A 21,269-nucleotide genomic window follows, 5' to 3' on the forward strand; every position below is an offset into this window, starting at 1 on the left:
AAAACTTGTCTGATTATCACACCAGTTGCTTGCTCTTAACATGTGCCCACTGATGGGCTTTTTTAGCCAACTAGAAACCTGAGAACGTGTTCACAGTTGTCATTGGAGTAGAGAGTAGAGACGCTACCTTTTAGTAAACTTTACCTAAAATTTGGGAAGCTAGTAAGAATATCTGTGTGGTGTATTCATGTTGGTTTTCACTTTGAAGTTATTCCTGGAGTCCCAGGGAGCCCCGGGCAGGACACGCTGATGTTGTCAGGTGGTGGCTGGGACGTTGGTTTGGTATCCACCAGGGTAGGGAAATTAGAGCCTAAAGTGTTATCATTTGGAGTCTTGCTTCTGCTGTTTATGTCATAGAAGAGGTTTAGAGCTGATGTGTATTTGTAAAAACACATGTGATAGATAGATGAGGGGAAATGTAAAACAGGTGTAAAAAATGCAAATATGACACCACACTGCAATGTGAAAATGCTGTGGTCATTACACCGTCCTTTAATAAAAATGGACTTTTAACTGCATTGTTTTTTCTTAGTAGTATAGTAAACCTTCTGTTTACACAACTTCGCCTGAGTATTTTGTAAAAGTCAAACAGCCAAGAAATATAATTTCCTCAAAAGTCTTTGTCTTGCCCTTTTACAGATGGCGTAAAATCAGGTGTGTAAAAAATAAATAGCAGTTTGAGCTGACGTGAAAGGTATTTCAGATTTATGCTTTGCAGATGATATTGGTATGATTAATGCATTCATTACTTTTTTTTATTGCTTTTCACAGATAATGTACATGATGCATGGAAAATGTTGTGGGTTTAAATCTTTGCCAGGTTTAGACTGTGACTATCAACAGATGTTATCATATAAGTACTATAATTATTATAAAATAAAAAATTTGTCATGAAATGCATTGACATAAATTTCATTTATGTAAATTGCTTTCATTAGTATAAAACCTTAGTGTAGCTGTTAGGGTTTGTGAAGCACTTTAGATGAGATTAACTTGGTATAATGTGGTCACAAATGGGCTGCTTTAAATTTAACTGACAAGAAAATAACACTCAAAAGTTAGGAAATTACTGAGGCATTTGTTTTCAGCCTGCGTTGCTGGTACCGCTTAAATAGGCTGAATATGAATTAATAACAATGGACTGCTGGCTCGATAATTACGGAAAATAATTTAAGGAGACCTTAAGTAATCACTTAAAAGTATTTTGGTCTTGTTTTCTGTTCTGTTTCTGTTTTTCTTTGGTATGCCACTCCATTGTTTCAGTACAGCCATTATCAATAGTGTTTAGGTTTGCACAGCAAGAGTTTTGTCAATAGAGTTTTGGTGCATTAGGGCCATGACATAGAAACTTGCATTCAGCTGTTTTGAAATACGGACCTTGGGTGCCTGATGAAGAGGCTTTATCAACTTTTTATCAGCTCTTCCGAGCAGCAGCTACAACGCTGCACTCACGTTTCTGTGGCCAGGTGGTGACCAGTGGCTTTCTCACCTCAGGAGGCACGTGGCCTACCAGAGCTCACCCTGGCTCTGAGCTCTCTGTGTGTTGCTCTTTTCTCTACATCCTTTTAAACAAAACAAAGCAATGCATCCTCTTCCCTGTTTTGCAGATAATTTACCATCATATTGCCCTTCTGATCCAGGCTGGAATGGGCCATTCTAACTAATTCACTAAAATTAGTCCTCTGAATTTTACAGAAGGACACTGAACCAGACTGTGATCATGGACTTGCTGTGGTCACACGGGGTCATGTCACAGTTAGTAGGCGCCAGACTCATCTCTGGTTCCCACAGCAACATTTTTAGATCCTACTGTGATATAGAAAGGTGTTTTTGTTTATTTTTTGATTTCTTCTGGGAGATATCTTGTTTTCCAAGGACTGCTTGTTGGATTTCTTTTCTGCCTTAGATGGGTTTGACAATACTTCCCTGAGAAAGGGGCTGTTCACCAGCTAGGACAAACAAAGCTGTGCTTGTGCGGGAGCAACCCAGGTATCAATGTTGATCAGACATCATTTAATTGTATCGTTAAAATCAGTCTTATCAAAACAGCAAACGCCACTAATGAATCAGTTTGCTCCTGTGCTCTCAGCCAGTAAGGCAGGATTGTGGCCTTCTACCATATCATTCATCAAACTGACTTCAAATGCCCTGTCCTCGCCACTGCAGCACTGGCCATGGACATGCACCAGGTGCCTGGAGCAGACCCAGTCGGGGCTGGGCTGGGAGCCACGTGGTCTCCCCACTGAGAGCCAGAGGGCCTGGCTCTGTCAGGATCAGAGAGCGTAGTGAGGTCCTTGAGCCAGCAACCACTGAGGGGCTGGCACTGCTCTGGGCTCAAGGCGTGGAAGGAGGAAGATGCAAAAGAAGCAACTGATTCCGTTCCCGCCCAGAAGAATTCCCAGTTTTGTTGGGGAGGTGGAACGTCTGCCTTGTATAAGATATTGATAGTTGATTTTTAAAAATATTTATCTATCTATTTATTTATTTCGGTTGTGCCGGGTCTTAGTTGCGGCATGCGGGATCTTTACTTGTGGCACGCGGACTTCTTAGTCGTGGCATGCATGCGGGATCTAGTTCCCTGACCAGGGATCAAACCCGGGCCCCCTGAATTGAGAGCATGGAGTCTTACCCGCTGGACCACCAGGGAAGTCCTGATAGTTGATTTTTAAAATTGTCTTGCTAACTGGGCACTAAAATCTGAAATACTAAGAAGCTGAAAGGTGTAATCCAGGAAGTCTGCCTGGAGAGGGGGAGTTTTGATAGGTCTGATAGGTTTTTTTTAAGGAAAGAGCTACGGGGGAGGGGTCAGCAGGTGGCACAGGTCAGGGACAGGGAGAAAGAGGGCACATCTTATTTGTAGTGTGTGGGGGAAGTGAGGGCCCTAAGATTGGTTCAGTGAGCTGGGCTAAAGATTGGCATGGAGGGTCCTTGTGGTGCTCTCTCCCTCGTTCAGCATTGCCTCAGCTTTAAGGTATCTGAAAGCAAACTCTTGTCTTTCTGTCTTTCCTACAAGAAAGTTTCCTAAAAGAAACTTGTTTGTCTCAGCAGGACCACCATTCTCTCAAGCACCCAGACGTGAAACTGAAGAATTATCTTGGTGATCAGTCCCAGGAACTGGTCAGTGACTGTGCTTGGTCTGGGTGCACCTCTCCTCCCCCTAGCGCTCTGGTAGGAGCTTCCTCATGGCTTTTTACTTCTAGGCCCTCTCTGCCTTCATTGGCCTGCATGCTGTTTTATTGTGACCAAGTTGGTCTCTGCTCAGAAAATCCCAGTTCCTTTCTGTTACGTCTTACAAGACATCATCTTCTCAGAGGTTTTCAAAGCTGCCCACAGTCTCTAACCTTACCTCTCATTACTTCTCTGTAAGAGGCCTCTTTAGTCTGTTAGAGATTAGAACTGTAAGGTACCTGAGAGGTCAGCTAGTCGTCCCTTTCACTGAAGAAGTGGGGAAGCCAAGGACAGGGGGGCAAAAACATTAGTGGCCATACTGGAACTGGAGCTAACACTTATAGTATAGTAGGGGAGGGAGAGCATAAACAAAGAAAATAATGCATATGTAATTGCCAGTTATGGTAAGTGCCATGAAGAAACATCCTAATAGCTAATGCTTAATGAACACTCCAACTTTGGGCCAGGCACTATGTTGTAAGGACTTTACATGTATTTATTCATTTAATCCTCACAAAACCCTGTCTTGAAGAGAATATTTACCTCATTTTACAGATAAGGGTACCAAAGTTTAGATTAAGTGACTTGCCCAGGGCCCCACAGTGGAGTTGGGATTTGATCCAGGCAATCCCTTCCATTTGCCAGTGTGGATACTGCCTCTCCAGCAGAAGAGACAGTTGAGAGAGAGAAAATGGGAAAATCAAATTCAGTTGGAGGAGAGCTGTCAGGGAAGACCTCTCTAAGGAACTGATAAGCTGATGCATTTTCTTTTTCTTTTATTTCCTTTGTCCATTGAGGCATTTCATTTGCACGTGTGTACTACATCCCTAGGAAAAGAATCCCAGGATTTTCTTTCCTGTGTTTTGTTTTGCTGCTTCTTTGTCCATGATGCCAGCTGAGGTTGTCAGTATAATGAAACCAAATGGGCAATCTGCCATTTTTTTAGATCTTTGAGTTGCACATCAAATCTGGTACTGATCACTCCACACTTGTTTAACCTGCCCATGAGGTTCACAACAATTTTCCCAGCTCTGTGGTCATCAGTGATTTCAAATTCGCCAGTGTAACCATTCTTCGTTATTACTGTTAGAAACTGGACGATGACTTTGGAGCACAGTCTAGTAAGAACCTGGTGTTTGCATCTCTTTGGCATCATTGATGTTCTTGAGAGCATCAGCCAGGACATTCACATGCACCAATATGGCGGCCCAGAAAGGTGACAGGAAGAGGACAGGAGGGGTGAGGCCATGGTGTTATGGGAAGTGGGCAGGCTGTTTGAGGACTTAGAGGATGAAGTGGAGGTGGGAGGGGGCAAAAAATCACATGAGGAGAATAGTAAGGAGGCTGTTGCATTCATCCAGGTGAGACATCATCACTAGGTGGACACAGCAGGAGATTCTGGACTGGATAGTGACAGAGGGGAAGCAGAGAGGTATAGAGGTTGGAGCTGCTTTTAGTAGTTTATATGAGCAGGAACCAATGATGCCACACATAACACTTACAGGGAATAAAAATATCAAGAGAAAACCCAAGTTTCTCTACAAGGGAGGAGTGGTGATGGATGGTGAGGAAGAAGAGCAGGGAGTGTTAAGTATGACTTTCAGGTTTAGGACCTGAGGAACTGGGTGGTTGGAAGGGACATTTACTGAGCTGGGGAGGTGTGGGAAAGGAACAGGATTGGCCTGCAGGGATCAAGGTTTCTGGTATGGATATTGTTACGTGTGCGTTGCTATGAGACATCCCAGTGTCAACCCTAAGAAGGTAGTTTTGTGTCTGGGTTGTAGATAATTGGGGAGACATAGGTGTGTATGGAACCAAGCCAATGTAATAGATGAGGTTACTGAGGCAGAAATTATAGTGTGAGAAGAGAAGAGGGCTCAGAACTCAGTCCATTTAGGGGTTGGATAGAAGAGGAAGTGTTGGCAGAAGACTGAGAAAGGCTTTATAGTGAAATAGGAAGAAAATCAGGCCAGTGTTGTACACAGAATCCAGAAGAAGATGATGTTTTAAAAGGGAGAGAGGGGGCTTCCCTGGTGGCACGGTGGTTAAGAATCCGCCTACCAATGCAGGGGACACAGGTTCGAGCCTTGGTCCGGGAAGATCCCACATGCTGCGGAGCATCTAAGCCCATGCGCCACAACTACTTAGCCTGTGCTCTAGAGCCCATGAGCCACAACTACTGAGCCCGCGTGCCACAACTACTGAAGCCTGCGAGCCTAGAGCCCGTGCTCTGCAACAAGAGAAGCCACTGCAATGAGAAGCCCGCACACTGCAACGAAAGGGTAGCCCCCGCTCGCCGCAACTAGAGAAAGCCCGTGCGCAGCAACGAAAATCCAATGCAGCCAAAAATAAACAAATTAAATAAATAAATTTTTTCAAAAAAGGGAGAGAGGAATCAGTTCTGCTGACACTCAAAGTAAGATGAGTACCAAAAGATGATCACGCATTAAGCAACATGGAGGTCATCAGTGGCCATAGGAAGGATGGTTTGTGTGGGATGGGGGTGCAGGGCGGACTGGAGAGGAAGTGGAGCTCATGTGCCTTACATAGATCTTTGTAGCCACAGACATTAGTCTCTTGTCTGTTCTTTCTGTTTGTAATTCAGCCCTTGCATTATCCTATTTGTTTGTGGTTTTCTTTCAGCCTTGTTTTGATATTAAACCTGTGAACATTAGCGCTAGGACGGATGAGGCTATTGAGGCCCAGTGGTGAAGTTGACAGTGAACCAGTGGCGGAATTAGGATGTAAGTGCAGCTTAAATCATGCAACAGAGGAATGTGACTACTTACTTTTGTCTCTCTGCATCTAACATATAAGTGCCTTGAGGGCGAAGACTTGGGTTGTGCTTGTGTACCTCTCCCACAGTGCCCTCCCAGTGTTACCTAGGTATTTTGAATACACAAAGCCCCTTGATTGGGCTCACATAGGTGATCCTAGTCAGCGCCCTTAGCCCCAGGGGAGCGTAGTGCTTTTGTCTCCTACAGGTCACTACCTAAAACCCTTTCTCACCAGGGACTTCTCCTCTCTCTTGTTTCCTTACTCCTTAAACACAGATGTTTCCTAACAGTGACCAACTTACTTGGCTGCTAAGTTGTTATGTATGATGGGATGATCTTTAGGGCCGTGGCACCCTTCCCAGAAGAACAGCATTGATTGTGCCTCTGTTCTGCAGGCAGTTTTGAAGTGTCGGAGAAAGAAATGGGCCACTTGTGGCATCTCTAGTAAATCACCTCCAACAAGGAGAGGCTGAGGTTGGCACTTACTCGGTATTGTGGCTCCACAGCTTTGACCACCCACACCCAGTCTTTTGTAAATCTTGGTGTCCTGAGGGACCACGGCAGGTTCTGCCAGGACTCCACAGAGCATCACACTGCTGCAGGCCTTCTACCTGTTATCCATTAGGCACTCATTTTTGTTTCACGACAGTTCTTTTCATGTCAGATTCCTTTCCTTTTCTGTGACCACTGGTCCAGCCCTCTTGGCTGATTTTCTTTTCTTTTTCTTTTCTTTTCTTTCTTTTTTTTAAATCATAACTTGGTGGCGTTCCAGATAGAAAAGTTTTAAAAGTTTATTTGATACATTTTTTAAGGAATTATTTAAAAAGTTTTTGATGTAAAAACGTTGCCTTAAGGTCACTCTGTAATACAGGTTTTTAAGGTCATACCTGTAATACAGGTAACTCTTTAATGTTGCATTATTTACCAGAAATGCAGCCAAGTCAGTTTTCTTTCTGACAGTTTGGAGAGTCACAAAGTATTTTATGAACTAATGAGTGTTTTCCAGGCGTTAGTAGCTCATTGTTGGGTGACCTGGGAAATAATGTAGGTGGTTTCATTGAAGCTTTCCAGCAGCCTTGCAGGGTTGGGTATTAGGAAGCCCAGGTTACTAATGGTAAGAAGGAACCTGCTCAAACGTACAGATGAAGCAGTGAGGTGCCGTCCTTCCAAGGCCAGGCTTCCCACTTACTCTAAGGCCACAGCCCTTCTCTAACCCAAGTCTATATTTTGAAGGGTTGTGGGGTAATTCAGGATATGGATTGCTGTTCTATTTAGGAATGTCCTAGACCTTTGAATGAACAACTCTGCTGTTCAAAATTGAGTCTGTTTCTTTGTTCTATTTAGGAAACAGTGTTTATTTTGGAGGGCTTAAAAGAGGCAATGTGTTCTTTGCATATTTTGAAGAAAAGGATAGCCAGCTACTGATAGGAATTTGACCTGTAAATTGCTACATGGTTCCCATGCCCTGCCCTGAAAGCATTAGTTTATAATACTTGATTGATCAGTTATTTGTCCTAAGTCAGTTACAGATTGGAGGTCAACTTCTACCTGGAGGGGGAAGTCTCTTCCAGATAAAATGTCTGCAAAGAGCAGCTAAAAACTTAACTTGGCAAATTAGAACTCGGTGTAGAGAAGATAAACTTCTGCACTGAGAGACCCCAGCTTTCTGAGCCACTGACCATACAGTTGTGGATACAGGTGTGTAGAAGAGAGGGCCATTGTAATTCTAAATGTCTTAAACTGTGATTCTGTTGTGTAAGCTTGAGAATGAGTCTCTTCCATCTTCCTTTTTGTTTAAAACTGCAAGCTTTAAATAGAAGAGTTTAACGTTTATGGATTACTCATACCCCACAGAGATTAGCCAGGCCTCTCTCTCTTACGGGAATGATAGCACACTGTTTCGTTTGTGTGGTCTGTTTAGCTTGTTAATAAATACATTTTTTTTTCCTGACTGCATAGTATTTTTTTTTTTTTTTTTTTTTTTTTTTGCAAGGGCTTTCTCTAGTTGTGGCAAGTGGGGGCCACTCTTCATCGCGGTGCGCAGGCCTCTCACTATCATGGCCTCTCTTGTTGTGGAGCACAGGCTCCAGACGCGCAGGCTCAGTAGTTGTGGCGCACGGGCCTAGTTGCTCCGCGGCATGTGGGATCTTCCCAGACCAGGGCTCGAACCCATGTCCCCTGCATTGGCAGGCAGATTCTCAACCACTGCGCCACCAGGGAAGCCCCATAGTATGTTTTATAATTAGGAAGACACAGAAAAGTACAAAGAAGAAAAATATACCTTCTGCCCACTTAAAAAGCAGTATGTGTGAATGTGTATTTTGTGAGTATGTATGTATGTACATATGTTTGTATATATATTTGGAGTCATATTGTAGATGCTTTTTTGCTCAGTTGCTTTTTCTCACTTTATGTATGGTGACCATTTTTCCCTGTCAGTAAAGTATTTTACTTCATGATTTTTAATGGTGGGATATATAGAGTATTCCACTGAAAGGAAAGGCCATATTTAATTTAACCAGTGCCTTTCTATCATAACTAACCACAGATGAGACTCTGTGAGCCTACCTTTTCTAAATGCTCCATATAAATGCTGTCCATTGATCACAAAAGTATCAGGGAATCATACCAGGTTCTTCTTGCTAAAGACACTCAGGATCTTGATGCCCATTGAGATCAGGCATAGATCCAATTACTTGTTAAAGTAAATAGAAATCATCATCTAGATTGAATTGATCTGTTGAAGCTAAAAAATCAAGCCCTTCAAGTTACTTGAGAAGGTCAGAAGGAAAATGTTATGTTATAGGGCTTTGTAGCTACCATTCTCACAGCTTAGGGCAATGGTGTAGGGAATATTTTCATAGAAATATTTCTCTTTTAGAGATTTTTTTCAGATAACGAAGGCTTGTTTAATTTGGGAAGAGTTATTTCATAGGAAATTCAATCTTTGTAAATCCTCTATCACATTTCCACACTTGCCAGTTCTCTAGCAAATGATGGGTTTTGAGTGGTTCAGAAAGAGTTTCTTAAAAGGAAACAATCGTATATTTTATACATATTCTTCTTTTTATTTTTGAATTGGGTAGGTAAGAGAAACTTGTGTTTTCTCTTTGTATTTGTCTGTGGTGATATTGCTTGTTCTCAGACTTAGAATGGTGATTACTTGTAATGATTTTTTAAAAATTTCACCTCATGAGAATGTTTTCTTGGGCGTGATGAATGGCTCCAAAGAACTTTAAAAACCCAACCAGTGATGTTGGCCAGGCGCTGGAGAGTTGCTGCTTAGAGATCAGTAATTGTTACATCTTGGTTTGGTATGCTTGGTGATATCTAATCATGTTTTGTGCTTGGGAACCATGAAAGAATTTTCTTTTCAAGTCTTAGTGCATCATTTTTCCCGACATTGATCAAAGGATGGAAAACTAGTATTATATACGTAGCCAGGGTATTCATAACTGACTTACATTCTTAATCTTTTGGCTGTTTGGTTGAAGTATATCTATGCCTCTTAAATATTGAAAGCATAATATCTTTTAACCTACAACTGCAGAGTTAAAATGAATTTTATGTGAAATATTTAGTTGTGGACCACATCTTCAGCTTTTTATATGCCACAGTGGTCTTGATTTTTCCCTTCCATTGTCTGATAGTGAGGTCATTTTCAGTCCTCTGAGAAATTCTATTCCCAGCCAGATGCGGCTCATATATTAAAAGTAGCACCTGTGGCTAATATCACAGCAGCTTACCATAAATTTACATGGTAACTAGGATTATATCTGTCAAGACTGTTAAAAAACATCTAGATTTAATTTGATTTCCAGTATTGTAGAAGCTATCCAACATTTTGCTTCATAACTATATTTTAAAAGTTAAAAATCACTCCATTGTTAAGTTTTATAGCACTCCTAGTGCCCATTAAGTTGATTTGTTCAATAGAGGTCAGAGTAAAGCAACTTGGCTACATTAAGATCGGAAACCAACCCATTTGTGACAAATTTAGTCCTTTCGTGTGAATCTTCTCAACGTCTCTGCACTGATTGGATTCAGGTGTAGCTTATGTCAGTAGCATTTAACCTCAAAAGAATGAGCAGTGTGATTGGGTTGTTGTAAATTATGGAGCATTTTGCCTTTGCTTGTTTAAATGTAACTGTTGACTCTGCTGCCCATGCCTGACTGCTCCACTGCATCTGCCTCTTAACGAGTAGTTTGGTTTTAAAGACATCTTGGAAAGTTGCGGTACGTGCCCTCGCTCCTTTCCCTTCTTTATGTGACCCTTCCTAAACTGTTTTATTCCCCATTATCCTTTGAGTCATCTCCCACATGTTATGATTTGCACACCTGCAGTTATAAAATTATTTTGGGGTGTCATTATATCATGTTGTTCACCAGCTCTTCAGCATTTATGAATACAATAATGATTCACCGTAAATCAAAATAATTTACAGGTTACAGAGAATCTGCTCCTACAAATAAGAATTCAATGATGAATTTCTTCGGTGTCCTCCCATTAGAACATGGGTCCTTAAAAAGAAACCGGTAACAACATATTTCTTTGTATTTGTGAAAACTTAGCTCACAGTCCAGAACTGAATTAAAGTATAAGTTCAACCTTCTGGACATCTGTTTTTAAGACATGTAAACAAATATAAACCAATTAAGAAATAGCAGCATCTCTTTCGTGATCAGTAGTTGTAATTGCCTTAGCAATAATCTTGCTCCTGAGTGAGAGAATCCTAAGTGTTGGCACTGAGGGTGGGGCACATGCACCTCAGCACAGGGTCCCTAACCCTGAGTGGGCATGCCCATCTTAAGTTGGATCTCAGTGTGGGGCACTTCCCACTCTGTCGGTAATCTTTCTGGAGGGAAGTTCGTAAGCTTCTTTGAGCCTGAGCCTCACGAAGGAAGTGGAATGGTGGCCAAGAATTATTATGCTGAAAAGGTTGTGGTGATGGAAAAAACGATTAGGAGTGAAGCTAAAATTATATACACTTAGTGTTACCAGGTGTAATCAATCACTTAACAGTATAAGAAAATACCTTATTGACCAATTTGGAACCTTCTAAAATATTTTTTTGGTGAATTACACATCTCTTCTTTATTCGTGTACCTAGGATAAATTTAGCTCCTATGGGAAATTAGGTGCTCTACTGGTGAATTTGGATTGCTATTGCATCTGTGGAAAAGAGGGGTGAAAATATAAGATGGATATGCCCAGCACCACTTGCTCACACAGCCTCTCTTGCTTGCTTCCTCTCTACCTCCTTTACTTCTTGCCAGGTCTTCATGGCTGATTATCTGCCCTCTCCTACCCCGCTGTAAGCTCCTTGAAGGTCAGGGGCTGTGTCCCAGGGCTTAGAGACCAGGAAGGTGGTTGGTAAATGTGTACATTCCATACTTTCAGAAGCAGACTGTTAGGGAGATTCTGAATCTTCCAAATATGCTGAAGGTTTTGTTTTCAGATCCTGTATGGAAAGCAGAAACATAAGAAATTGGTAACTTGTTTTGCCGACCTTGATTCTTTTTTCTCCTCAGCCTTCCATTGCAGTCAGTAGCACATGTGATTTTGTTTCTAAAGGTGTCAGTGGACATTCTGAAGGGGATAGGAATCATGAGATTGCTGGCAATGAGGCTACCCTTGCCATGTAGCCACCTTCAAGATTTCTGTATTTAGTCTGCAAAGGGCCCAGGAGCTGCATCTGTCCAGTGGCCAGAGATACAACCTTAGAAGGCTGATTTTGAGAATAGAAGTAAAACTTATTGTAGAAGATCTGCTTATTTTCAGAGAGAGGTATTATTTCCCCTTAACTCAGAAATGAGTTAAATCCTGAAATAATCATGGAAGTGCACAGTGCCAGCTTTTATCACTCATTAATGCCATATTACCTCAAGTGGTTTAGATATGGGAGAAATGACTTATTTAAAGCCAAATGAACCAATTTTATAGCACTAAATTTGTATAAAGCACTTTTGCATGCATTGGCTTATAAGGCAATATTTAGCTTGGTTCTTTCATAAGCTTCATTGAAAAATGAAAGCTGGTATTAACTGCATTTTTATTTAGAATTTTGTTTTAAGCCATGCAAAATAGTATTGTGTAATTAGTTTTTCATATTATAATATGTGAGTAAATTATACATTTCTTGTAATGAAATTCTCATTTGGCAAATTTTGGCTTTTATAATACAGTTGCTATTGATGAACAAATGTATTCATTTTACATGAAAATTTTTTTCATTCATTATATCAACAAACGTTTTAAAAACACATGTAACTTTTCCTTCACTAAATTATTAAAAATAAGTTTCATTTCAAAAACAAGGACTTTCTTATAATGAGGCCGTGTTATAAGCCTAACATTGTAATATTCTGGAACTCTAATTAAGAATGGGTTCTGCTGGTAAATGTTGGGAAGAGGCAAGGAAGAAAGTTACAATACATTGCCTATTTACAAATTAACCATTACCTGCCAAAAGCACATCAGACCCACACAGCGGACATCCGCTAATCCAGTGGTTAGCCGTTCCGGGCTCTAATGCACACTGTTTTACACGTTAACGGTTTTGAAGTTCCAGGCCAAAGCTGACCTTTCACATGTGCTCCGTTCACAGTAGGAATCTCCACTCACTGCTTCCTGTCAAAATGGATTATGGTGACACAGCCCAGGGCTCACTTTGGCTGCAATTAAGTTTTTGATCAGAATTATTTCGTTCACAAACAATCACATTTGTTAAAATGTTACATCTGCCCTGAAAACCACTGGCAGCCTCTCAGTTTATCAGTGTGATGTGAGTGTAATTCTTCATTTGTTTTTCATAAAATGGCAAGCCATCTTATATATGTTATTTAATTTTTTTTTTTTTTTCATTTGCTGGTTTCTGCCTTTCATTTCATTGGGTTTGGAAGGAAACTATGTCTTGAAGTTAGTACGAATCTGCTCATAGACTTTGGGAATTTGAATGGAATTGGTTTTGGTGCAGAACAAAATTATCCAGTTGAGCCAAGATTCAAATATTATTTCCAAAAATTGTTAATGGTAGTTCTCTTCCTCACATGAGGAAACGTTTTAGCTCTGTGAGTGTGGGGTTCGAGGTTTTGATTCTGGTCTGCAGTTCCTGGAGTCTTCATGCCTACGATGTTGCTACCTTTCAGTGTTGATCGTCACGCATGTTTTGGGATCCATCACTGCTGCCAAAGACTCTGGGTGCCAGAAGTGAAACCAGCAGTGGCTCTGTTAGCCTTACCTCTCATGGTTCTTTGACTAGCTTTTAAAAGTCATTTCCTCACTAAGAAATGACAGTAGAGATATACTGAAGTAGTTTTTTCGCTGACTAACCATTTTATGTCTATAGTATGGTGTGGGTATCTGTGGAATTTTTGAGTTTTATAGCTGATTTTCACTATTTGTCGAGTGTTGTCACCCTTTTATGAACTTCCCACTTTGGAGAAGACTGCCTGATAGTTTTGTGTGTTGGGTGGGGTACTTTGGGAGCACAGGATTAGAGTTTGGATTAGAGTTTGACTTAGAATGGAAATTAACCTTTGACTTGCTTCTGTGTGAGAGTGGAGGCTGGGAAGTGGTGCTGAGCTGAGGTAGTGTGGGGCGGAGGGGGGGAAGGAATAGAGTTAGGAGGTTGTCAAGTTAGGAATGCTTGAATTCTGTCTGAAATTCAAACATTATGTTTGGAAATTTTAATTACTTTAAAAAATATATATTTAGAGTGCTGTAAAGGAACTTATTACGAGCTTTTAAAAAATTGCGTCAAAACCCAAACCATTTCCCATTTGTTTTGATGTAACCAAAGTCATTTATTACTAACTCATAAAATTATAAGTGGCAAAAGAAAGGTGTTGCACCAAAAAGAAAAAAAACCTCTTTATTTAGCGTTAATTTTTGAAATTTTTAAAATAAAATAGAGCCTACCTCTACTTCTAAAATCAAAAAACTTTATTTAAATGGAATGATATAAATGCTGGCTATAATAATTTAACCTTCATATTCTCTATTGTCGGATTTGTGAGCAGATTTTTCTTAAATCCATTATTATAAGTATCCTTTTAGTCTTTAAAAAAAAATCTTATTTGGAATATACCTGACCATATTTGATGTTTAAAGGAAATATATTGGAAGAAAATACTGAATAGTATTGAATTTTGAGAGAAAACACCAACCTTGAACCTTCTAAAAAAGGCATATGTGTGTCTTTTAGTTGTCATTATTCAGTATGGCCCTGCCTTCTTAGAAAGTGGTACACAATAAGAAGGTGGCCAGATAGAATTTCTAACTTTTATTACATGCTTATATTAATGTAGTCATGATTTTCTTATATTCAGGTTTTGGATTTTGTTTCTGTTTGTTTTTTGAGATTCTGGAATTTTTAGAACCTTGTATCCATAACCTGTTAATGCCTGTGTAATATGTAAGGGGCATCTAATGGGTCGTAGGAACCTTCATCATTTTTGACGGGGGTTTTACCAAAATCTGAGGCAGTCAGGAGAAAGGGTGATGCAGAGTGCCCCAGTCTATGCCAAAACGCAGAGACCACTTAAATCCTGTGCAGCATCTATCATGTGAAGACACAATCTCTAGGCCTAAAACCTCTGATGCATCTAAAGAAGGAAACAAACACATAAGAAAAACACATAAGGTGGTTCAAAAGTGCTCTCTGTGAAAGGCTGAGACAGACATTTGTGACTTGGGGTCTGCTCTCACAATATATGAAACTGAAAGATAAATTGGACACTTAACTACCTTAAAGTTCTACTGGAGCTTGTAAAAACACTTCTGAGGTCCCAAATAGGTCATTTATGCCAGACAGAGAACTCTAGGTTCTTTCCTAACTACCATGAAGAAACAAACTCTCACTTCCTAAACAATATGGTTGCTGGCTTAGGAAAACCCCAGTCCGTGCAATGAGAAGAATCCTTTTTGTTTTTTTTTAATCACCAGGGAACACAGCACTTATCTCCTTATGCTGGTCGTCGTCACACAGTGGGAGGAGCCCTGCCATCACTGGTCTACCCCCTTCCTCCCACGTGAGGAGGCCAGGGCTGAGAGGGAGGAGTAACTATCCAAGGTGGGAGTTCTCACTTTCCCTTCTGGGTCTTTCTGTATCACAGGACTTTTCGGGCACTTTTCCATATCATACTGCATGAGTCCAGAGAGATTTAAAGTTAAAGCAGCACACCTTTTTTTGTAAACAAAACAAATTCAAACTAAAAATTGTAAGGCATGTTTTTCTGAGCCTTGGGGATTTGGGCTACAGTCCCTGCCAGTTCCGACCCTGTTGGTCTCGTGAAACATGGCTCTCTGGATTGTGCCTTTCTTTCAGAACCACCCACAGGTTATTTCTGACCTCATGCCCACTCCCCATATTTACAGATCAGCATATTTTTTGTTTTATTATAACCCGGGATTTGCAACTGGCCGTAACTCTCAAGGTTTCCATGAAGACTACATGTCAGAAACCAGGGTAGGCATGGCCCCAAGTTTTCACTGGGTGCTTGAGGGAGATTAGGCAAACCAAGAGGGTAATGGAGACTTTGACTTCATTATGAAACTCTACCAATATCATAATTTTGAAAACTTAAGATGCAGGTCATTTCAGAGCAGTACTCTGTTCTCTAGGCACTAAAGACGAAAACAGAGCTCTTTTGTATCCTGACTCCTGGGCCTTCTCTCTGCCCCTCAGTGAGTAGTCCTCTCCTGGGCAAATTGGGGAGCTCAGTGTGAAAGTTGGGTGGTGGGAATTTCCCACCAGCAGGTAGTGCTCCGTGCTCTCACTGCCAGGGGCCCGGGTTCGATCCCTGGTTGGGGAACTAAGATCTCATAAGCCGCGTTGCGCAGCCAAAAAAAAAAAAAAGGGATAAAAAGAAAGTTGGGTGGTGTGCCCACAGTCACATGTGGCTGGGAGAAATATTTGAGGATAAGAACTCAGGTCCCAGAGAAGGCTACTCTGGGGATCTTTCCACAGGGCACACTGCCTGCACACTGGAGGATTTGATGACCCTGCCGTTTCCAGTTTGGTGGGTGGAGTATTTGTTCTAACAGTTTCAGTTGTCATGGTTTTGGCACAGCAGACAGTTAATACCTGAACTAATCGGTTGCTTTAATAAGCGCTCAGTTAAAGAAGACTTTATTATGCAGTCTACTGTTCTCACTGGACTTTGAAAAAAAGGATTTAAAAAAAGGCTTCTCATTTGTTCCATAAACCCCCAGTTATACAGTTGTTCCTCAGTTTTACCTCTGAAATTCCACAATGTGCATTGGTAGAGAATTCAAAGAATTTTTTCAATATCTTGTAATAACCTATAATGGAAAAGAATCTGAAAAAGAATATATATATACACACAACTGAATCACTTTGCTGTACACGTGAAACATAAATAAACTGTACTTCAGTTAAAAAAAAGAATCTATGTTCAGAAGGCTTGGCTTAAAAAGATGTATTTGTATACATGTCTCTCTTCTACATGATTGAACTATTTACGTGAAATAGTTTCTATAAGAGAAAGTTATCCATTCTATGCAGCTTCTAAAAATAAGAAGACCATGGAGCCACACGGAAAATGGGTAGGATGTTTTAATGTAATAAGATGGTTCAGGATCCACAGTATAAAAGAATATTATCATGACAGTTGTGGGAAAAAGGGCACAGGGAAAAAATAAAAACAAAATATATAATAGTTTTTTACTTCTGTCTCTAAACCTTCTATAATGCTTTATTTTTCTCTTGTAATTAAGTTTTTAGAATAAAAATTACAGGAAACTTAGTTTTGCTATAATTAGCTTTTAGGTAAAAGGAAGAAATGGAAAAAGTATAATCTGACATGAGAGATTTGTCCTGAACCCACACAGAGGCTTTGGAGTTGGGCATGCTTGAATTCGAATCCCAGCCTCACTTTTTGTTAGGTGGTTGACTCCTCTTGGAGCCTCAGTTCTCTCCTCTGCAAAACAGGAAGGGTCAGCCTGTTTGCGGGGTTGTATGAATGCCTGGCCTGGAGTGGTTGTTTTTTTAAATGCCCTTTGGGTTTTCCCCTTTCCTTCTTTATCCAGAATGGAACAGTGAGAATCAGTGGTATTTCAGCCCCTGAGATAGACTATCATCCATACATAGTCAGCAAGAATTAATTATGTTCAGAGGGTGCTTCTTAATCAGAAAGGAGTCTACTCAGGTGTATCCAAGTAAATGATAAAACAATTTATGGTTGATGCTGAAATAATCAGGGAGTAATCAGAGGTAAATTGTTCCTTGTGTCTATTAGGTGGTGCTATTATTATTATTATTGTTATCATTTAAAAATTTATTGAAGTATAGTTGTTTACATTGTTGTGTTAATTTTGGCTATACAGCAAAGTGATTCAGTTATACATATATGTGTACTCTTTTTCATATTTTTTTCCATTATGGTTTATCACAGGATATTGAATATGGTTCCCTGTGCTACACAGTAGGACCTTGTCGTGTATCCATTCTCTATATAATAGTTTGCATCTGCTCACCCCAAACTCCCATTCCATCCTTCCCCCACCCCTCTTCCTCCTTGGCGAGCACAAGTCTGTTCTTTATGTCTGTGACTCCGTTTCTGTTTCGTAGATAAGTTCCTTTGTGACATATTTTATTTTATTATTATTTGTGTCATATTTTAGATTCCACATATAAGTGATAGCATATGGTATTTGTTTTTCTCTTTCTGACTTACTTCACTTAGTATGATAATCTCTAGGTCCATCCATGTTGTTGCTGCACATGGCATTATTTCATTATTTTTTATGGCTGTGTAGTTATTCCATTGTATGCTGCTGCTATTCTTATTAGCTAATATTCTTTTTCATTGAACTTGACTGTGTGTGTGAGGGCACTGTGCTATGCAGTTGGTACACATCATCTCCCTATGTCTAGATGGGAATCTCAACCTAGCCAAGACATGTAGCTTGCTCAAGGTCTGGGTCTAGAACCCAGGTTTTGGATTCTTGGACTGATAGTCTTTACATCTCATTGTATGCTTCTGTTACAGTAGATGTGTTTTGTTTTTTTTAGTTTTTTAAATTTTTTAATTTATTTTTTTTAAGTGTGTTTTTAAAATGTTCTTTTCCTCTGCAAATCAATTTAAAAATTACATAAGTTACCCACAGTTGATCTATTTCCCTATTGATGGGTATTTGTTCTTTCTGATGTTCATTACTACAGTAAGTTTTGTAACATGCATCCTTATATTTCCTTGTGGATAGGTGTGAGAGTGTCCTTAAGGTATAGATCTAAAAATGGAATTGCTGGGATAACCTTCTGGTATACAGATTAATAAAAAATTAAGGTTCAGGATTGTGCAAAGGTCAGGGCTTGGGGACAGTCACATAGTAGCCCAGTGACAAGGCTCTTTGTCCTTAGAGAACCCCTGTCCATGCATGAAGCCAGTGACATGGTGACCTAAGCCCTTGTGACTTCAGAGCAGCATGAGCTGATTTTGAAGTGGTTCTGGAAATCTGCGAGGGTGTACATAAGGTGCAAAGATGGAGTACAAGTGGGGCCTCTGTCCAGGTAGTGAGTACTTTAGGGCAGAAAAGATCTACTTTTTACCACAATTCACTGTTGATAGCACTTACTTGGGATGTCACCCATGATACTGCAGACTTGTAATTTATTACCTTAAATTTTTATAAATGTGCAATAGTGTTCAAACCTAAGTTATTTTATGTCTATTGCCTGAAAAAGGATATTCCAAAATGGTATTTTCCCTTTAATTTCGCAAATCAAAAAAGCTCCAGATTGTGATAGAAATGTAACTACTTGCTGTCTCCTTTCCTCTGCAGATACGGGTGAGACTGAAAAATGGTGCTAGTCAAGTTGGCTTAGCTTCTGCGCATTCAGGGACTGGTGGACTTGAGTTAGGATGTTGTAGTGTGGACTTCAGTGGAGCTGGGGTTGGGATGCAGTTGCCTAGTATCTGCTAGTTCTGTCTCATCCACTTGTGTTTAAGTAATCTCATTGCTTTCAGTGGAGGAATCCTATTTTACACTGGTCTTCATGGGCAAAGATAATTAAATATATTTGCCTGGGTAAGCAAATCGATAAACTTGTAATAAAGTGTATCAGACTGTTTCTTTGGCTGGACCAACCAGAACAGCTTGTGAAGCAGAGCTGTTTCCAATGGAGCATGAAAAGCTTTGAAAATTCTCAGTAATAGCAGAAAGCAATATTTGAAACCACCCTTATACAATTGTTTGTTTTCCTCTTCCCCAACCAAGTTTATAAAAATTTGGTCAGACAGGCGTTTTGTTTTGATTTAAAATATTTTCAGTGAATTGTTATCTGCTGAATGCACATGTGTTCCTGCACTTTTTCTTTCACGATTGAAACTTTAAACCTTCCCTTAAGTCCCCCTGAAAACCTCCCTCTGCCCAGTAAGGTTTGCATATGGGAGGAGGGTGAAGGGATTTGGACCCTGGAGAAACCTCACAATTTGAAATCTGCCTGTGCAGTTGTGTACCAGAAATGGCCATGGTTAGTGCCGTATGGGTTCTTTGTCTTTCTCTTCTATCAAGATTCCTCATCATCAAAATACATTGGTTAATTTGGGCATTTCAGTTTGGTTAATCAGATCATGAGTGCCTGTGAGCATGGCAAGAGACATGATTGAAGCATTTATAAAAATTTGGCTCATAGTAAGCGCCATAATTTGTTTTAAAAAATTACCTCTTCAGTGACATTATAAAAAAAAAAAAAGCCCGAAGATTGTGGTTTATAACACCACACCTGGTCCAGATTGTACTGGATGAATCCATATTTGCTTCACTGTAAATGATTTTGAGGGTGGAATTCTTGGATTGTTTTCTGTCTTGTAAGCCCTTGACATTGTACTGGTACCTGTGTGCGCACAAACCTCCTGACATGGGAAAGGCCAGCTCAGCCTCCCACTGAAATGCAGGTTGGCTGCATTTATTCTGCATGTTCCTAGAATGAGGAAATGATATGACAATAAACAGAAATGCCCTTGCTGAAGAGAGAAGGGAAGCTGGTGTTTATCTGGTCAGGTGGTTTAGATTAGCCATGATGCGGCTCTGTATTATGTTACTTTAAATCATTGTGTCCCAACAGGACATAAATTATGAAGATTGTTACAGTATGTTTCATCCTATGTAAGATCAACAAATTGGAATAATTTTTTTATAGGAAAATCACAGTGCTTTTGGCAAGGCTATTGAAGCCTTTAATTTGACTTGAGTATTTCTCAAATATTATTGCCTAATATATAAAGTATGATTTGCATAGGTATGAAATAATAAACTTATAAAAACAAAAGGGAAGAATTTCTCTTTCGCAGTTGCATCAAATGGCAAAGCACTCTCACTCCATCAGGATCTGTATGCTTTCTTTGTCCTAGTGTTTTAGAGCTAGTTGTGTTCTTTTCCTCTGATGGGATTGTAAGTGAGCTGTGCAGGTCTTGGTGCGGAGATGGAGCTTTGCTGTGTGCTGCCTGCCCGTCAGCCCTCACCTGCACAGAGAAGGCAACTGCTCTGTGGTGGAAACGTATGGGAGCCTGCTCTAAGGAGGAGAAAAACTTTCCCATTTACATACGCCCAGGAAAACAAACCGTTTTTTTTTCTTTCAGGATTTTGTGAGTTATTTTAAAAAAAGCAAAAAAACAACCCAAACCCCAAAACCCTACTTGATCAACAGCTGAAGTTAAGGTAATTTATGTAAGAATATTACAAAAAGAATTGATTTAAGTAACCATTTATTCTTTTAAATGTTTCCTCTATTCATTACTGTCTTCTGAGTTGTTAGAGTTATTTGTGAATTTTAAACACAGAGAGTTTTTCATTTGTATTCAGGATGCATCTAAATTTATTTGGCTACACAGAGCAAATTTTCTAGATTAAAAAAATGGAGTAAAATTACTTTGTGTAGGATTCAAGCAAATTGGAACCTTTTCAGTGTTCCACAGTAGCACATTTTTTGTGCAAAGCACTCTGCGTGTTCTTATGAGACCTCCGTACACTTACAGTGAACTTAAGAAGTAGTAGAGCCTCCAATTTACAAAGGCTGGGAGAAGTGAGACAGATTTAGGATTTGCTTAAGGCCATAGAATGAGGCAGAGCTGGGATTAGAACTTTTCGGGATACGATGACACCCCCCACAAGACCTTGTGATCTTTTGATACCAAAAATAGGGTAAGTGCTAAGCTTTTTTTACTCTCTTTGTGCCTCAAGCCCTGATATTTTTATTTTAATTCTTTAGTAATACTGTTTAGAACACAAAACCAAAAAAGTACCTAGTTTCAATCAGTAAGGGTAGGAAGAGAGCTCTCCTTAAGCCTCATCATAAC

At 40.0% G+C, this 21,269-nt stretch overlaps 1 protein-coding gene and 1 pseudogene across 1 annotated transcript in view; one reads left to right on the top strand and one right to left on the bottom strand.

The window, feature by feature from the left end:
- The window catches only part of PCBD2 (pterin-4 alpha-carbinolamine dehydratase 2), a 47,712-nt gene that overhangs the window by 11,531 nt on the left and 14,912 nt on the right, over positions 1-21,269 (top strand). The gene's annotated exons all lie outside the window — the stretch shown is intronic.
- Positions 3,996-4,418, bottom strand: LOC133089531 (small ribosomal subunit protein uS8-like; annotated as a pseudogene).

The sequence above is a fragment of the Eubalaena glacialis genome, chromosome 4 (assembly GCF_028564815.1).
Source record: "Eubalaena glacialis isolate mEubGla1 chromosome 4, mEubGla1.1.hap2.+ XY, whole genome shotgun sequence".
Lineage (NCBI taxonomy): Eukaryota > Metazoa > Chordata > Mammalia > Artiodactyla > Balaenidae > Eubalaena > Eubalaena glacialis.